The sequence below is a fragment of the Pteropus alecto genome, unplaced genomic scaffold, assembly GCF_000325575.1.
Source record: "Pteropus alecto unplaced genomic scaffold, ASM32557v1 scaffold314, whole genome shotgun sequence".
Lineage (NCBI taxonomy): Eukaryota > Metazoa > Chordata > Mammalia > Chiroptera > Pteropodidae > Pteropus > Pteropus alecto.
Window position 1 is genome coordinate 135,096 of NW_006435849.1, and position 6,790 is coordinate 141,885.

Genomic DNA, 6,790 nt, shown 5'->3' on the forward strand with positions numbered 1-6,790 from the left:
GAGATCAGAGTCCTTCAGGGACAGTAGGAGGAGCTGGGACGCTGGAGGGGGATCGGGCAGGGTCGCCGAGAGGGAGGCAGGATGGTAGGAAGGTCTTCAAGGGGGTGGATATCCAGATGCTGGAGAGCAAACAAAAATAATAATCACTACAGAGCAGCCAACGCTCTCTGAGCCTCACTGCGTGCTAAGCGCTTTGCATAGATTAACTCACGGGAGCCTCACAGCATTCTTCCGTGTGCTGCCACTGTGATTAGCAGCTCCGTATCACAGAGTAGGAAAATGAGCAACCGAGTGATTCAGCTGCACAGCTCGGGTGTGATGGAGTTCGGAGCCCGTGAGACGGGGCTCCGGAGCGCGGGCTCTTAACGCAACTGGCTCTCAGCACGAGTGCTTTGGGGGCGCACTGTCGGGAGTTGCTTTTGGCAACCTCACCCCCAGCGTTCCATCCCGCTTTCAGTAACCCCAGTTTCTGCTACCTGATTCCCTGTGTCCCGAACATTCCGCCCTGCGCTCAGGGACCTCATCACTCTACTCCATCCTCCAGCCTTCTGTTTTGGTCTTAGTGACCTCAATTCACTCCAACCCTAGATCTCCCAGAATTCCATCCTACCGGTAGCGGTCCCTTCCCCTCTGCCCCATCCCCAGCATTCCAGCCCCCCTGTGTGACCCGGACCCCCGACCCCATCTCCACCAGTCTGGCCCAGCTCTGCACATGCGTACCCATCCCCCATCTCCCCAGCCCTGCCCCGCCCGCTCCAGTTCGATCTCCAGCTCCCCGAGGACCCGCGGGGGCAAAGTCGGGCGCGGCCGTCAGCCCAGAGGCCGGGCGCTGGGGTGGGGGGCGCCCTCCCGGTCCCCGGCTCACCCTCGGGGACACCACCTGCCCGCGCGCGCGTCTCCGGCCACCAGTGCCGCTGCGGTATTTATGAGTTTTCAGATACCGAGGCATCCCGCCGCCCACAGCCGTCCCAGCCCCGGAAGAGCCTGCCTTCTCCAGGTGACGGGCCCCGGGTCCCACAGGTCCGGCCGGTCCTGGGCGCCCCACGCCCACTCGCCCACCCCTCCATCCCCAGGGCGGGGCGTGGAAAGGGGGACCCAGGAAAGTTTGGTACGCCGCCGCCACCTCCAAGCTGGCCATCAGGTGAGCGCCAGGACAGGTAAGGCTGCGTTTGTCCCCCAGGCGCTCCACCCCGCAGCTGCAGAGCCAGGGTACGGACACCCGGCCCACCCCTGGCCCTTGCCCGGCCCCGCGGTGCCCGGGTGTGCTGGCACCAGCGCCTGCGACCCGGGGGATCCCTCTTTCTTTCCCGTCGCTCCGGCTTCATCTTCCTCTCAATTCCTTCCGCCTTCCTCCCTCTCCGAGCTCAGCCTATGGATTCCTACCGAGACCCCAGGGGAAGCTGAAAACACAGAATCAAAATTCCCGGAACGACCGTGCAGCTTCCGAGCTGTGCGCCCCCGGCGGGTTACTCGACCTCGCTGGGCTTTGGAGTCTTCTTTACCCGTAAAATGAGGATGATAATGATACGTACCCTGTGGGCTGTTGTGAGGATTAAGCAAGTTGACACATGAAATTTCGTGCTGAGAACACAGCCTGGCTCAGAGTAAGGGCTGGATAAGAATCAGCTGTTGTTTTTATTACTATATTAATGCATGAACTCCAGAAATTGCCCTGGAGTCTAAGAGGGAGCAAGTGAGAATTTGTAAACCTCTGTGAACTGTTGGAGGGTTGTGAGTGGCTTCCCACAAAGTATGCGGGAGTTCCTGGGGCAACAAGAAAAGTCTTAATTGCAGGTATACAAATATTTTAAAAACAAATATGTGATACGGTAATATATGTGCGTCTTTCTTAATGCATTACTTCGAGATCTAGTGGCAGGTTCCAACATTATGGTAATTTAGAAATTCTGATGAGTGTGTAGAAGGTGTTTGAGAATGCCGCAGTGTCTGTAATGGGAGTTGAGAACATCTGTGATTTCTCCTCATCAAAGCCAGAGTCCGCTAGGCTCCTGTGGTCCGTTCCCCACCCCTCCTCTGCCCCAACCCCCTTCCCCTATACTTCCCCCAACCGGTGACAGAAGGACACGCAAGATTTCAATTACATCAGCAGTTCGTAAACTTAAAAATTATTGAGCTTTTGTATATGCGGGTTCTATTAATATTGACTAAGTAAAGAAATAAAACAGAACTATGTTGTATACCTGAAACTAATGTGATACCGCATGTCGATTATAATTTAAAATGATCTTTAAAATAAAATATAAATAAAATTGAGACGTTTTTAAAACACAAGAATACAAGTGCATACAGAGCAATGATATCACAGGTCAGGTAGCCTTTAGAGAAGGAAAAAAACAAACACAACTTAGTATTATTAGTTTTGACCTCATTAACCCCCGAAAAAGGTCTTGGGGACTCACAGGGTTTGAGGACTGCAGACTTAAAAGACAGCAAAAGCGAAGAGGTGTCATTTTTCCCATCCAAATTCACACAGGCTCCGAATTCCATCTGCCAGTTCAGGTTAAGGGGCCCCCCTGGATATGTGCCTGTTGCTCCCGATGTAATGGATAAGGGCTCATAGCTCACTTATGACCCTTCCCTACCCTCGGATCAGCCATGGAACTATTTCTAATTTCTCTTTTTAGATACCTTTGTTTTGAGAAATATACTCCACTTCCCTATTTCTTAGCCCAGTCCTTAGAGAGATGACTTCTGTGGTGGTGAACAGAGCATCTGCTCTCGGACCAGAGTGTAGATGTAGCTCGAGTGTTCCTCATTATGCCTCAGTTTCCACGTCTGTTAAATGCAGATAATAGACTACTTCAAAGACGCTGTGAGGATTGAATAAGGAAAGAGCTGCAAACATCTCAGAACAGTGCCTGGCACGGAGTCAATACCACACACATTCCTTCCAATTATTTATTGTACCTAAGATATCTAGTCTGTCCAGTTTGTAAAATAAAGCTATAGTGAACCTACTTTCCTAAGTCATTTTTACATTATTTAAACCTTTTTTTATTGTGAAATATGACAACCATCCAGACAAGTACCTGAAACATAAATGTTCCACTTAATGAATTATGACCAAGGGAACACGCTTTGTCACCACTGCCCGAGTGAAGAAACAGATCTTACCAGCTTTCCCAGGCCCCTCCTGCCTCCTGACTTTTCCCTGACTTAGGTTGAAGTATGCCTCCCTGCATACAGGAGTTTCAGTTTGCCTTTTCTCTGTAAAATGTGAGCAGAATTGTGCAGTATGAACTCCTGTGCCTGGCTTCTTTCTCTCAATATTGTGATTGTGAAATTCAGCCAGGGTGGGCATAGAAGCACAGTCCATTCCTTCCCATTGCCAAGTAGTAGTCCATGGTGGGAATACACCATAATTTATTTACATACCAATGTAAATTCGTGTACATCGTTGATGTAGATTTTCACCGTCGATGGAAATTTTAGTTGTTTCCTTTTTTTTTTTTAGCTCTTGCAAATAGTATTGCTGCTAACATTCTAGTACATATTTTATTCTAGTATATTCACTACATAATCGGAACATATATACACATTTCTTTTGGGCCAGAAGCCAGGAGTAGAAGACTGGGTCATAGGGTGTGTATATAAATATAAGTTTATCTTTAGTAGATAGTACCAAAGAGTTTTTTATCTTTATTTTAATATTTTAATATTATTAATGCCTAACGTACTTCCTAGATAGATGGTCTCCCATCCACGTACTGACCAGGCCGATCCTGCTTAACTTTCGAGATCAGACATCTGGCTTGTTCAGGGTGGCATGGCCATAGACTGTGGACTGTGGCTCTACTGGGCTTGAACTCAGGACCTTCTGCATGTAAGGCAGGCGTGCTAACCGCTACAAAGAGTTTTACGAAGTAGTCGTAACAATCTCTTCTCCTCCCACCAGCCAAGTTGGGACTTTTTCATTGCTCCACATCCTCACCAATACTTGACATGTCAGGAGTTTTATTTTAAGCCATTCTGGTGGATGTGTAGTGGCAATGGTTTTAATTTGCATTTCCCTGATGAGTAATAAAATTGAACACCTTTTCATTTGCGTGTTGGCCTTTGGGATATCCTTTTCAATGATGTGCTTATTCAAGCGTCTTGCCTGATTTTCTGATGGGGTTTCCGTTTTTAAAGTGGATTTATTCTTCATATGCTCCAGGCACCAGCCATTTGTCGGTTGCACGTACAATAAACATCTACTCTGTGGCTTGCCTTTTCACTCTCTCGATGGCATTTTTTTTTTTTTAACGCCTACAGTACCTGGTATTCCTAGGTGGTCTCCCATCCAGGTACTAACCAGGCCCGACCCTGCTTAGCTTCTGAGATCAGACGAGATAGGGCACATTCAAGGTGGCATTCGATGGCATTTTTTAATGGTCTTTAGTCCAATTTTTCAATCTTTCTCTAATGGAGAATCACTTTTATAACTTAGTTAAGAAATATTTCCAGACCTCCAAACATGCTGATATTCTTTTACGTTATTTTCCCAAAACATTATTATTTTACATTTAAGTTGGCAGTCTATCTGGAACTGATTTTGTGTGTGGTGTGAGGTAGGGTTTTAATTTTTATCAAATACACGTAGCTAGTAAAATAAAGATAAATGAGTCTACTTTCTTAAGAAAATTTTTTAAAAGTATTTTTCCATTATGAAAGTCATATCTTATTACTAAAAAATAAGAAAATAAAAAGACCCAGAGAGGTTTAATGGTTCAGGGAACTGACAAGCCTGGATCCGAATCCTGGTTCTGCCACTTCTTGGCTGGGTAAGCTTGGGTGAGTCCTGCCTTTCACTTAGCTTCAGTATCCTAATAAAACTGGCATCGCAGTACCTACCTCACAAGTGCCTGAAAAGATACAGTATGTGAAGCTGGTAACATGGGATAGGGCACAAAGAAAGAGCTCAATTTAGTTGCAGCTGCAATTAATCACAAAGCATTTCATTTAATCACTCAGTGTCCATTTACCCCTAAACTACCTCTGGTAACCGTGGGTGGCCCCCTTCAAGCATGTTTTTCTTAGACACAGACTCAGCATTGAGTCATGATCATACCATCATTATTTTTACTAGACTCTTCTAAATATTATTCTACTTTGGCTGCGTGATATCGTATTGTGTGACATACTTTGCCCATTCTGCCAAGAAAGGTAACCTTAATAGGTAAAAGCCAGGACTTTGGAGCCAGGTGGCCCGAGTTCAAATCCAACTCCAGCCTTTAGTAGTTATGAGTCCTTTGCCTCTCTGTGCCTCAATTTTCTCATCTGTAAAATGGGGATAATATACCATACTGCATACTTGATATGTTTTAGAGAGTGGCTATGAGAATTAGATGAGTGAATGGATGTAATAAACTAAAAACAGTGCTAAAAATACTGCTTGATGTAAACCGAGTCCTCCAAAATCTTAATAAAAATATTTCGGGATTTTGAAATTCATCATAAAAAAATAAAATGGACTGATATCCATCAGAGGACTCAACAGATGTGTGGCTAAAACAGGAATAGTAAAATGCTAATGGCAGAATCCAGGTGTTGGTATATACGTGTGCTCCTTGTAAAATTCTTTTAATTTTCCTGTGTGTTTGAAAATTTTTATAGTAGAAGGTTGAGGCAAATACTTGAGGAGATCCATGCAGCTGCTGTTGTTGATGGCTGTGGTAAAACAGAGAAGCTACTGATTTCTGAGCACCTGATGTGTGCCAGGCACCCTGAATGTGAGACGGTTCATCTGATGGCCCGGGCGATCTGTAATGCAAACTTCACAAAGCCCATTTTACAGATGTGGAACCTGAGGCTAAGCAAGGCTTAGCATGTCACTGTGTGGCTTCCAGACCCCTGACTCGGTGGGGAGCAGAGGAAGAATATAGGAGCAGAGGATGTGAATGGCAGAGGGACAGCTCCCTTCAGGGAGGGTGGCATACGCCTCAGGGACGGTGACCTGGGCCGACAGGTGTTGGGGTCTTTCCTGGGGAATGATCCTCATTATCACAGCTGCCTTGTAGGGAGCACTCCTCATGTGCCGAGCCCCATTCTGAGGGTTTTGCATGAATGATCCCATTGATATTACATCCCAGTTATTAACCTCATTTTATAGATGGGGAAACTGAGGCTGAGAGAGATTGAGCAACTGAGCTAAGATCACACAGCTGGAATGTAGCCAAGCTGGGGTGAGAACCTTGGTGTGTCTAATTTGAAAGCCTGGGACGTGAATGAAGACTTTTAGGCAAGACTTTTCCCCAGTTGGGACATTATCTATCGAGAAATACTCTCATCTCCACCTTCAAATCTATCCAGAATCTGCCCGCTGCCCTCTCTCCCCAGCCTCTGCCCATCATCTCCCTCCTGGACTATCTCCACAGCCCCCTCCCTAGTCTCCCTGCTTCTGTCCTGCCCCCAAAGTCTTTTCCCCACATGCAACCGGTGGGCCCTGTTAACACAATTCAGATCATGGCCCTCCCCTGCCCAGAGCCCTCAGTGGCTCCATGTCCCTCAGGGTAAAATTTGCCAGAGTCCTCCCCTTGGCCCACGCCCCCCACGACCCGCCCCTGTCACCATTCTGCCTCGTCTCCCACTACTCAACTCCCTGCTTGGCTCCAGCACAGGGGCTTCTGCACTGTCCCCCGAACACGGCGGACACGTGCCTACCTCAGGGTCTTTGCACTGGCCGTTCCCTCTACCTGGGACATTCTTCTCCCAATGCCCGCATAGCTCCCTCCCACCCTCCTTCAGGCTGTACCCAAATGTCATGTTCTCAGTGAGTCTGTCCTTGACT

The 6,790-nt window shown here is 47.2% G+C and overlaps 1 pseudogene; it reads right to left on the minus strand.

Annotated features, from left to right (window-relative positions):
- Nucleotides 1–4,266: 4,266 nt before the first annotated feature.
- Nucleotides 4,267–4,383, minus strand: LOC112479617 (annotated as a pseudogene).
- Nucleotides 4,384–6,790: the final 2,407 nt, after the last annotated feature.